Source organism: Aegilops tauschii, chromosome 6 (genome assembly GCF_002575655.3).
Source record: "Aegilops tauschii subsp. strangulata cultivar AL8/78 chromosome 6, Aet v6.0, whole genome shotgun sequence".
Classification (NCBI taxonomy): Eukaryota; Viridiplantae; Streptophyta; class Magnoliopsida; order Poales; family Poaceae; genus Aegilops; species Aegilops tauschii.
The window spans coordinates 146,007,683-146,019,633 of NC_053040.3; the positions used below are offsets into that span (position 1 = coordinate 146,007,683).

The following is an 11,951-nucleotide window of genomic DNA, read 5'->3' on the forward strand; positions in this document are numbered from 1 at the left end:
TGCGCAAAAAATTTCAGCAGGATATTCGTCCAGATGGTTTCAGATAGAATAAGGATATCCGCTCTTCTCATCTTCTGGATATCCAGAAGCACACGAACTGTCGCCTCCTTATGCAGGCAGCGACAGTTCCATCCCAAGATTCACGCAGTAAGAAGCCCTAAAGCGCGACAGTTTCAGCCCAAGATTCATGCAGTGAGAAGCCACCCTCAAGGGAACACCTCAAATAACCAATCAGCAAGAAACCAGAGCTTCCACGCATTAAAGGAACATGCAGACGACCTGGCGAAGCAATCTGGCTAGATCAACAACAACACCTGCCACGGAGCAAGTTAGGGTCGGACAAAGTACAGACGACCTGACGAGCAGACCGGCTGAAATCAAAGACGAGACCACAAGCCAATGCAGAGTGAAGTGGTCGGAAAATAGCAGCGGCGTCGGCCGGCGCGGCCACTGACCTAGATCGCCTTTTTTTTTTCTATCACAAGAAACCGCAAAGGTTGGAGACACGCATTGTTGGCTGTTTTGCGTGAGCACTCAGGAGGGAGCACCATATTATTTGCAACATTGAGTGCTTTAGATAAAAACAGCACCAGTGACGGTAATATATAGTTCGAAACAATACTGGATACAACGTGTGGCACGAACACATGGCAACTCCGAACATTTTTTATGACAAGTTTAGTGACGCAAGGATGGCAACTTTAGTTGTAAACCATGGCAACTTTTTTTTCGGATGGCAAGTTTCAGTTTATTTTTAGGTTTCTTTTTGTTTTTTGAATGACAACTTTAGTTGTAAAATACATTGGGGTCAGAGTGCTTCGTGCCACACGTGACACTTATCATTTGGGTAAAAAAAAGGATATTTCACAAAGCTGAACCGTTGATTCATTTACAAAGAGCATCTACTCGACCATAGTAGAGACATGACATAATGCCAAGAGATAAATAGTATGTCAGCCTACAACAAGATGAGAAACTTGGTGCTGCCGGTGGTCATCATTCTCCTATAACAGTATTTCCCTTCAAAGAAACAACTCCAAACAGGAGGAGCTTCACCAGAATCCCCAAAAAACACGAAACGGCATCAACCCACTCCACATTAGCAAAGATTGCTGTACTGTGCGATTGGCCAGCTGATACACAAGTAGAATAGTGAGCGCAGAAGAAAGGATATTGTCCTAAATTAACTAGGTGGAAAGGTAAATACCTATAGAAGTTTTTCTCCAGAGTCTCCTCCACAGGAAGATATATTGAATGCTTACTGTTGTCCTCAGCCTTAATAAAAGTAACCCCCACCATTTTTCCAATATTCTCCGCTAAGATTTCGAACAACTAGTGAGATCAAAACAAAAACAAAATACACATGAGAACAAACAGAAACGCATGAACATAAATAATCAGAAAATAATGTCCAATGTAGTCAGAACTTCAACTCAAAAAATAGCATTGCACGCTTGTAGTAATAATAGTAAATACTCCCTCCATTCCAAAATAAGTGTCGTGGTTTTAGTGAAAAACCACAACACCTATTTTTGGAACGGGAGGTGGGGGGGGGGGGGGGGGGGGGGGGTATCAAATAGCAACATATGAAGAATGAATGTCACAAGATAAGTAGCCAGACATAGATGTACCTGTAAACTCGTAGCCACAGGTTTCCCATTGCATGTAATAATAAGATCTTTTTGCTGTAATCCCGCTGATTTCACAGATCGAGGTACCTTGTCGGGAGTTAGTATTGTTGGACCTCTTGGATCGGGTAGGCTAGAATTCCGGCAACAGTGGTGATAGGTGTTACCTTCTCCTTTGCCTGAAGAGCTGCCGCCGGTGGCCATGGTGGGATGGTGGCGGTAGTGATGGCAGATCGTGGGTGAAGTGGTGACGGCGCTTCCCGTCAGCACTGCACTAACCCTAGATCGGTAGGGATGTAGGTGGGGTGTACGGCGTTGCGACGAACCTCGTATGCCGAGCCGACGACCCCACCTCTTTATATATAGTGCAGGTGACAGGCGCCCGTCAACCATAGTGGGTTGAGCGCCCCCGATCAGGGCGCGGATCTAAGGGCCCGGTGGGCCGTTGGGCCCACACGGTGGAGATCATCCTAACATTCTCCCCCTTGATCTCAACTTTTACTTTTGACCTTATACTTTTACTTTACTCGTTTCATAACAGATCAGTACATAGAACATGTTTCATTGTCACAGCTCAATTGCCGATAGAATCAGACAGCCACAACGTACCTCTCAGTTTTGAAACAAATTCTTTAACCTTGGGCCCTTTTATTGTCCGGAAATTTTAGACTATACCATAAAACCCATGTCGACTATGTGTTCTCCAAACACACTGGGCGGTAAGCCTTTAATAAGCAGATCTGCAAAAACTTGTTTGTTGCTTTTATGCTCCAAGCATTTCAACATAATTCCGGACTTTTCTCCTTAACAACGTACAACTTTGTGTCAATGTGTTTGGCACCACACTTGACTCGTTGTCATAGGAGTGAATTACTTAAATGGTTATCGCTGCTGTCAACCATTATCAACTCCGGGTACAGGTTTCCATAACGATTTTGCCTGTCCCTCAGCCTCATATCATGCTATACTTTATATTTGCATCACATTGATGATAAATGATTCATTCTATAGAGTTCTTCCACACAAAAACTCCTAATGTGAAGGTCAACGACAATTGTGGATTTCGCTGTACATTTCACAAGTTTTTATCTTTGTACTCACAACCTTTTGAGAGCACTTGTTTCTTTCAGCATGAGGCCGATATCTTTGACTCCATTCCATCAATTTAAATATGTACTGGACATTGCCAAAACAACCCGGATATGTGAACTATGTCACGGTAATGTTACACTTATGCATTCATAAAGCTTCCAACAGCTGAAGCATATGGTACCATATTCATTTGGTCTATTTCACATTGACTCTTGGAACACTAAAGTTCCCAAAATCATTACCCTTTACTATAAGAACAGGCGTAGGTTTTCTCACATGCATACTTTAGAGACTTTTCAAAGTATGCTCATGCGACACTCCTAATACCCCCCCTTTTTTTTCTTGGTGAATCTCAATAATTATAACGAGAGTCACTCCACTGAGAACATTCTTTTGAACTTTGAGAACAAGAACTTCTTTTCTCCTGCTGCAGTAGATTGACATCACCATTAGCAAGTAGGACGTCATGCACATGCACAGGATTAGGAAATAAATTTCCCGTTCTATAACTTTGCATGAATACAATTGTCTTCTCATTTTCTTTAACCCAAAAAACATCTGATTCTTCTAACTTTAAATGCCACTGTCTAGAGACTTGCTCTAGTTCACAAAAGACTTCTTGAAGAAGTATCCCTTGTGTTCTTTACTTTCATCTGATGTAACTCGGATCATGATGTCGATCATGATGTGCCACTAACAGGCAAATTGATCCTATAGTCTTTCATCTCCAAGAAGCAATAGGTATTACAGGACCTGTATCACAAGATCCATGTTTACTCATTCCTCCTTAATGGAGCTAACAACAGGTGTTGTATAAGTCATACAACATGCTCCCCCAGATACAATCTATTCGAGTCTTAGGTATTTTCATACCATGCTCCCCCAGATTACTCCATCTTTACTAAAAATGGCGTATCTTTAAACTTTATTATTTGGGTTTATTCTGTTAAAACTTTCTTCTTTATGGCACTTTAAGCATCGTCTTAGTATTCCTTAGTCTGCTTTCGGAACTGTAAAAGATTCAGGAATACATCTATTTCTTTTCTTTAGGGGTATTATTATGATCGTCGTACTCCCCCAGATGATCACATTCTTCATTAATGGATATCTCATATTTCTTTCTCCCCTCGAAATGTGGCAAGAACTTTTCTGCCACAATTTCGAAAAACCATTCACAACTCTTGTGAAGTGAGAAAACTTTGAGTATCTACTTCATGTATCTGATTACTTCATATGTAATGAAGTTATCTATTAACGGTATGGGAGTACTTTTTCCTTATTCCTCATTCCATTTCGGAAACTCAAAATAGTTCTTTATCATTAGTACTTTTGCAAGTCACACTTGCATATCATTCTTATCTTTAGGTTCGTCTGTAACTTTTATTCTCTTTGGATGACTGTTGCACATAAGGTGTACGGTCGATACTAGGAAAGCATAATAGCTACTCCATACTTTCTCCCAGAGTGGGACACATTAAACGCACATGAGTCATCATATCTTTCTCCTGTCACACAGGATAAGTCTTAGCCAAAATTTCTCCTGATGTATAGGATTTTTGACATAATACTATGTCAACTTTACCCAGTTAAGCAGGTATTTTCCCTGACTTTCCCCGCCATGCGGGTTTTATCATAATCCTCTTTTCCCGCTATGCGGGTAATTCCCTGTAAGGAACATAAATGCCAGAATTGGCTCTTTTGACTGCATATGCAATCATGAAATTCAGAAATAAATCCGAACGCTCTTTGACACACATGCTTGATCCGACATTGGTCAAATTAAACACGCATGTTGTTTGTTTCATCTCAAATCGTGTTGACTGAAAAATCTTCTTCATATAGAATACATGAAAGACATTCGTCAACCAAGACTCTCAATGATCTATTTGTTTTCTTTTCTTGGATTAATATCCAAGAATTCTTTTCTTTTGAAGCCATTCTTTAGAGAGAACATACTCCCTCACGTTATGACCTTTCTTGGTCATCTTTCGGGTAACAAGTACCCAGCCATTCGCTTTCACGAATGAAAGCATGGAAAACTTTTAGTCTGAGAAAACTTAGCCAATAATCAACAATAATGAGCATAAAAAATAACCCTACGTTGTCTGGTTAAAAAATATGCACATTAAACTTTTTAAAACTTTCTTTTATACTCTAAATCACCGTTGTGGTAGAATTAGAATAAAACTCGTTCTTCTACATTAATTCCATATCACCGTTGGGCGGAAATGGAAATAATGCATATAACTCATAAACAATGTGATGATAGTATTTCTATTAAACAACTTTGCTAAGAAATAATCATCATCATCAACTTTATTGCAGCGGAAACAAGAAATATGCATTTCTCTAGTTCAAGAGCATTTCTTCATCTTTAACTGTTCTCTGAAAATTGATCACTTTGACACAAAATTTATCAGAGTTTAAGCTTTGAACATAAGACTCGTAGAATTATAGTATTGTTATCATCAACGTTAGTCAGAAAATAACAATACCATATTTTAACTTCAAAACAAATATCTTTCTTTTGTCATAGCGGAAACTATCTGCATCTTATTTCACCCACAAGGGAAAAACAATGCTAAAAACAGTTCTTCCAATTAAATTTTCCCGTTGGTTCCAATTTAATTGGAGGATAAAACTTTTACCATGCAGTGAAAACTTTACAATATTCTATTTAGAAACAATTCTGTACTCTTTTACTCGCTAAGCAATTTTAACCGGTTGGTTCAAAAAAGCGTTCGAGAAGCAACATTTTAATCTTTTACTTTAACATGATCTTAAAAACTTAATTCTATGTAAACTTTTATTTTCTTGGTAAAAGAGCACTATGAATTATTTACGCAGCGGAAAATCATGAATAGAAATACATGAACTTTTAATTCTTTACAGAAACTTTTCTTTGACAAAATAAAAAAATTCATGAACTTTATTATTTTATTAATAAAATTCATAAACATTTCCTTTTCAGAAAATTTTCATTCACAGAAACTTTTTCTGTTTACTTTGCTATTTCCTAAACAAAAAATTTCATTGGAAAATGATTAAAAGGAACGCCGACGGGCCTCTTTGCTAGCATAGCCCGTCCCACGGCCTACAACGCACGCCCCGCTCGTAGCCTTTACAGCGCGGCCCGCGGCCCACCAGCCTGCTAGGCGAGCACCGCTCGGCCGCCCGAGCACCTCGGTATAGGACGCGGCTCAGCCGCACAGCCGGCCACGGTCCAGCACGGCCCGGCCGCCCAGGCCTCCACTTTCGGCCCAGAAGCCCACTCTGGCACTAGGGTTTCAATCCCAGCCGTTCGGTTTGATCCGACGGTACCCCGCTCTCCTCGCTGGATCAAAACCAGCCAAACAAGCCGATCTCAAACCCTAGCCCCGTTTCAGTCTCTCTTCGTCTCTCACCATCGCTCATTGGGTCCTGCACGCCGGAGAAAAAACGGGCTTCGCCCCGGCCACCCAGCCCGGCCGCCGCCGGCGGCGGCGGAAGCCACCGCGCCGCGCGCGCCTCCTCTCCCTTCCCCCTTTTTCTTTCTTGTTGCAGAGAGGGCGGGCCGGTCCTCCGATTTGTGTCCACGGCCGGGGCCCGAGGCCACCGGCGAGCAAGGTCTGGCCGCCGGCGACGGCGACCTGAAGCCACCGCGCCGCGCGCGCGCGGCCCCGTGTTTCATTTTCCCCTTTACTTTTCTTCATCCATCTCCACTGCAACAGAGAGAGAGAGACACGGGAGAGCCTCCTCGTCTCCTCTGCGCCTGATGGACGAAGAAGATCCGTGGCGCCGTTGCCTCCCCTTTGCCGGTGGCGTGTTTCCCTTGGCGGAAGCGCGCCGCCGTCGAATGGCGTGGCTGCGGTGCCCCCTTTGCCCTTTCTGCTCCCCTTCGTTTTCGACGACGACAGAGCACTTTACGACGGCGTCGTGGTCATCCCCCTCGCCGGCTGCGCGTCCACCTTGCGGTGAGCGCGCCACCGTCGAGCGGTTTGTTCGCGATGCCCTTTGCCCCGTGTGGGATGGTTCTTCTTCCCGGATCCTCGGCTTGCCGATGCGATTCGGGATCGAGAGGAACGGCGCGGCCGGAGCGGCGGCGCAACTTTTCTTTAAGATGTCTTTGCCCTCTTTTTGCTGTTAGGGTTCTTGAGGAAGGGGATCTCTTTTTCTTTTTCTTTTTCTGTTTTTGTTTCTTTGTACCGAAATCAACTAGCCCGATCTGGCTGATACCATTGTTGGACCTCTTGGATCGGGTAGGCTAGAATTCCGGCAACAGTGGTGATAGGTATTACCTTCTCCTTTGCCTGAAGAGCTGCCGCCGGTGGCCATGGTGGGATGGTGGCGGTAGTGATGGCAGATCGTGGGTGAAGTGGTGACGGCGCTTCCTGTCAGCACTGCACTAACCCTAAATCGGTAGGGATGTAGGTGGGGTGTACGGCGTTGCGACGAACCTCGTATGCCGAGCCGCCGACCCCACCTCTTTATATATAGTGCAGGTGACAGGGGCCCGTCAACCATAGTGGGTTGAGCGCCCCCGATCAGGGCGCGGATCTAAGGGCCTGGTGGGCCGTTGGGCCCACACGGTGGAGATCATCCTAACAAGTATCAACACATTAAAACAACATAAAGTGTTACAGTTATATGAAATGTGGCACTTTATTCTTTATCATTTATACATTAGCATGGTTAATATTCATACTGAAACATGTGCCAGCTTTAGAAAGGCAATAAGCAAGTTTAAAAACTACCAAAACTTAACATGTAGGAAAAATAATGAAGGCAACGCATACCCGCTCCACAAGAAAGCCATCATCATAGCTTTCATATAAAGACGTGGGAACTTTTACCCAAGGTGAAGACCGAGCATTATGTAGATTAACACAAAAACTCTCATAGTTGGACGACAATACATCCTGTAAAACAAGCACATAAATCAAATGGACAGAGTGCAAGAGAATTTAGAGCCACAACAAAACTCCCATAGTTAGGCGACAATGCCTCCTGTAAATCAAGCACATAAATCATATGAACAGAGTGCAAGAGAAATCATAGCCACACATTTGAGCAAGGTAATGGCTTCCAAAGTTATAAGAGCATGCGTACAGGTCAAGCAAAGACAGATGATATCTCATCATTTTTTGTGAGCTGCTTCCAGATAAACACTACTCCCTCCGTTCCATATTAATCTGATTTAGTACAACTTCCTACTAAATCAGCGACAATTAATATGGAATGGAAGAAGTACATAAGACGACAATGCTTAGTATCCAAAGGCATACCTAGTTTTTTTGAAATGATCCCACACCATTTTAAAATGATGTTGGATGGCATGTAAGGAGTACAGTCTAGATCATGGAAAAGCATTCCAATGACTCCGCCATTTTTGTTTATTGCTGGACCTCCAATTGACGCCTACAAGGAAAAATTGTGTTATACAGCGAAAAAAGTACTCCCACCATCCAATAATATAGTACGCACTGGTTGTCTCAAAAGTCAACGTTCACACACTTTGACCAAGTTTATAGAGAAAATTATCTATATTTACAATACCAACAATATACCATATGAAATATAGTCCCTGATGAATCTAATGATACTCATTTGGTATTCTAGAAGTTGATAATTTTTTCTATAAAGTTGGTCAAAGTTTACAAAGTTTGACTTTGAAAAAATCTAATAAGCACTATATTTTAGAATGGAAGGACTACTATAACTAATTATTAGACAACTAAAAAAATGAAAATGTTACATATGTGTTTATAAATGTTGCTTTCTGCATTTCATGGCAAAACCTAGGGAGATCTGCCCAACGATCGTAGCTGGTACAAAAACAACGAGAAAGAAAGTTAGTGCTGGTGTCTAAATTGCCTATACCATCTATTCACATTTTTTGTATTATTTCGCACCCAGTTTGTAGCAATTATGTGTACACATGGTAGAAAGGAAAACAATCATACAACACATCGCACTTGGATGGCATTTGCCAGAACACAATGCAAATCATGTTTCAGTACATGGACACTGATAAATGTGTGAAGTTGCCAGAATGGACTTTGGCCATCAAAATATGATTTCCCTCGATCATATAGAGCATACTCACCTCTATGCTCCATTCACACTTCTATTCAGACCCCCTGCTCTTAATCCTTAATCCATTCCACCTCAATGGAGATGGAAAAGATTGCCTCATCTCCAACTTTGTCTACCACACACTCAAATTCTGACCGAGTCCTCACGTTCAACCCTGATGTCCGTGGCCACCTCCAACTCCGTCCAAGAGTCGATGGCACTGACAACCACTATAGCATGCAACTCGAAAACCCACTAAAATGAAAATGTATTCCACCTCGTGCCCATCCTTTCCCCAAATTGTGTTTGATTGTTTTACTATTAGCTGACTTCTCTACCTCTTCCCAACTTTGTTGCCCGAGTCTCCCTTCACTGCAGAGCAATAGAGCATTTCTCTCCTATCTTCATCTTTCGTACACACGCATCCCTGCCACCAAACCGCTCCATGCTCCTGGCAATCTGGTGCAACCACCGGCACTAGAATTGCCTTGTCACCCTTTTCTCTCCTTTTCCCATCTTGCAAACCTCACCGTACTCCTGTTATCACTTACCGATGTTGTCCGCCGCTTAAACTCCTAATAAACCTCTCCCTCTCATTCCCAGGATATGTAAATCAGTACATGCACGCCCCCCCCCCCCCCCCCCCCTCCTCGTAAATCAAATTTAGCTGTGAAGGCTTTTTAGGCAAATGTGTGCCCTTCTTTTGTGTCCACTGGACTAATCACCATTTTTGTTTACTTGTAACAATTTACTGAAAGCTGGATTTCACATAAACAAGGTATTAACTGTATGCAGTAAAAAGAAGACATTTACCTGTAAACTCCACAATTCGCTTGAAGCCCAAAAGGCTCTGTAGACTGTCGACCAAGTCCGATAATGGTATCGCCAGGACAAAGCCTTTCAGAAGCTGAGTGAGGCTGTAGCACAAATCCTTGAAGATGAACATCCATTGCATTTCTGTTCTCGCTAATTTCCACCATGTTCATGGTTTTGACAGCACGACCAAATGAAACAGACAATACTAACAAATTCCAGTGATTGTCGCAAGCTTCTATGCTGGCGTCATAAGAGGTACCATCAAATAGATACTCTCTTATCTACAATAAGCATCATACAAATTAGCAACACATCCCCCACCCACAACCCCAAAAAGAGACCTGTACTCGATAAGAGCATTACCTTGTCAATTTTAGGGAACATCAGAATGTGTTCAGATACAGTTGCACATGAAAATATTGTCCCAATCATGCTGGATTCATCAAATTCGACAATAAAGCCTGAAGCTCTCCACAGCTGATCGCCATAAACTAAAAAATAGCGATGTATAAGATGGCAAATAATTTAAGAAAAAAATGCAAAAGAACTATGTTTTGACAGGTTTTCCTTCAATGTGAAACCAGTCATTTACAGCAAAATTTAAACCAGGGGCTCTCATAAAAATGGATGAATAAGCATAATGATAAGGCAGCAACAAGAATATGAAAATGTTCTTCTAATAAGGAGAAAATTTTAAAATATTGCAGTTAAAAATATTAGTGATCTAAACGCTCTTATATTTCTTTACAGAGGGAGTAGAAGAAAGAAGCTTGAGCACACAATAGAATACCACTGGATCAACTGTGATAGTACATTCTAAAGTTGTTTATGCGAAACAGCACCTAGTAGTTAACAAAACTGTACTAAACTTACATTTAAGTTTTCACAAAGTTGGACAAGAAAAGGTTGCAACTTTTTTGGTTTGCAACCTTTTCTAGCACAACTTTGTGAAAAAAAATTGCAAGCTTTTCTTGTCCAACTTTGGGGAAACTTAAAGTAAACAAAAAAAAAGGTGAACTCTTTGTGAAAACTTAAAGGCCAAACTTAAATGTAAGTCTGCTGTTTCTAGAATAGTGTCCACATGAAGTTATGTCAGAGAACATTATGGTTCAACATAAGTTATTATTGGTTCGGCTTCTTACAATACAGTACGAGTTATTGATATGGCATACACAAGCAGAACGCGTCCGTACGAGAAGAAAGAGCAGCCTAACAGGTAATGCTGGCGACGCCGACTACTGCTTGTGACACCCGTGCCACGACCTTCTTTGCTTCTCTGTCAATCGGGAGGTTTGCCTCCCGGGGAATCACCAAAACGCTGTCCTCTTATTTTATAACATTATTAATAACCTCCAACATTAAGCAGGGCAGGTAAGAGAATCCCTATGAGAAAGCAAGGAATAAGGAGATAAGGTTTGCACCTGGGCAGTCGCAGCGGTGGGGGAGGGGGACTGTTGCCGGGAGATCCCACGGATGGTCAGTCCGGACGATGGGGTCGATGTTCCTTTGCTTCGCCGGCGGCTCTCCGTGCCGCAGAGCCGACATGGTCAGCGCGGCGTGGTTTGGACACAGGCACTCAAGATGAAGGAAGAGTCTGGGCAGTAGTAATCGATGGATTCGACCGGGATCTTTTCCTCCACTTTTATGTTTTTTTAGGTTTTTTTTTTGAGGGGTATGTTTTTTTAGGTGAATCCTCCACTTTTATGTAAGGTCGATTGGGAGTGCAAGCGGAAGGGGAGACCTATGGCATGATTGTTCCCTGCATCCCTATCCAGCCTCCCGAACAGAGCTGGCTAGACGGGCCGGCACGGCCAGCCGAGGCCCGATTGGTAAACAGGCCGTGGCGTGCCCAGCCTACAGGCCTAGACACGGCTTGTTTTGCCCGTGGCGTGTCTGGCCCATGGCGGGCGGTCCTGGCTGGCCCGGCCCCGATGGCCAGCTATGTCTGGAATGTAATTTCGGCATGTTAAATTATGAGGTCTAGAAATTATGAGGCTGATAGTAGCATTGCTAAATTTTCTTTATCTTTAGGTGGAGGTAGACATGTGTGGTTCCTTCGACTACATGATATCAAAATAATTTTGTTGAACTTGTTTGAATAAAGAATCGTTATATCCCTTAAAAAGATGTAATTTCGACATGTTTGGTTAGATGGGTTGCATCAAAATCTTGGCCTATATAAACTTCAAAGTATCGCTCAGTCAGGCCTTGGCTACATCAAAATCATGGCTCTTTCTCCTTTTTTTTCTGGTGGCTCTCGGTGAGACAACACTCTATAATAAAGGTCAATACAATAACTGTATTCATAACTCAACAAATAGTAAGCATGATGCAAAAGCATCTACTCAATGCCTTTGACAG

The 11,951-nt window shown here is 42.4% G+C and overlaps 1 pseudogene; it reads right to left on the reverse strand.

Moving 5' to 3' along the window:
• Positions 1–785: 785 nt before the first annotated feature.
• LOC109739187 (uncharacterized) lies at positions 786–11,367 on the reverse strand (annotated as a pseudogene).
• Positions 11,368–11,951: the final 584 nt, after the last annotated feature.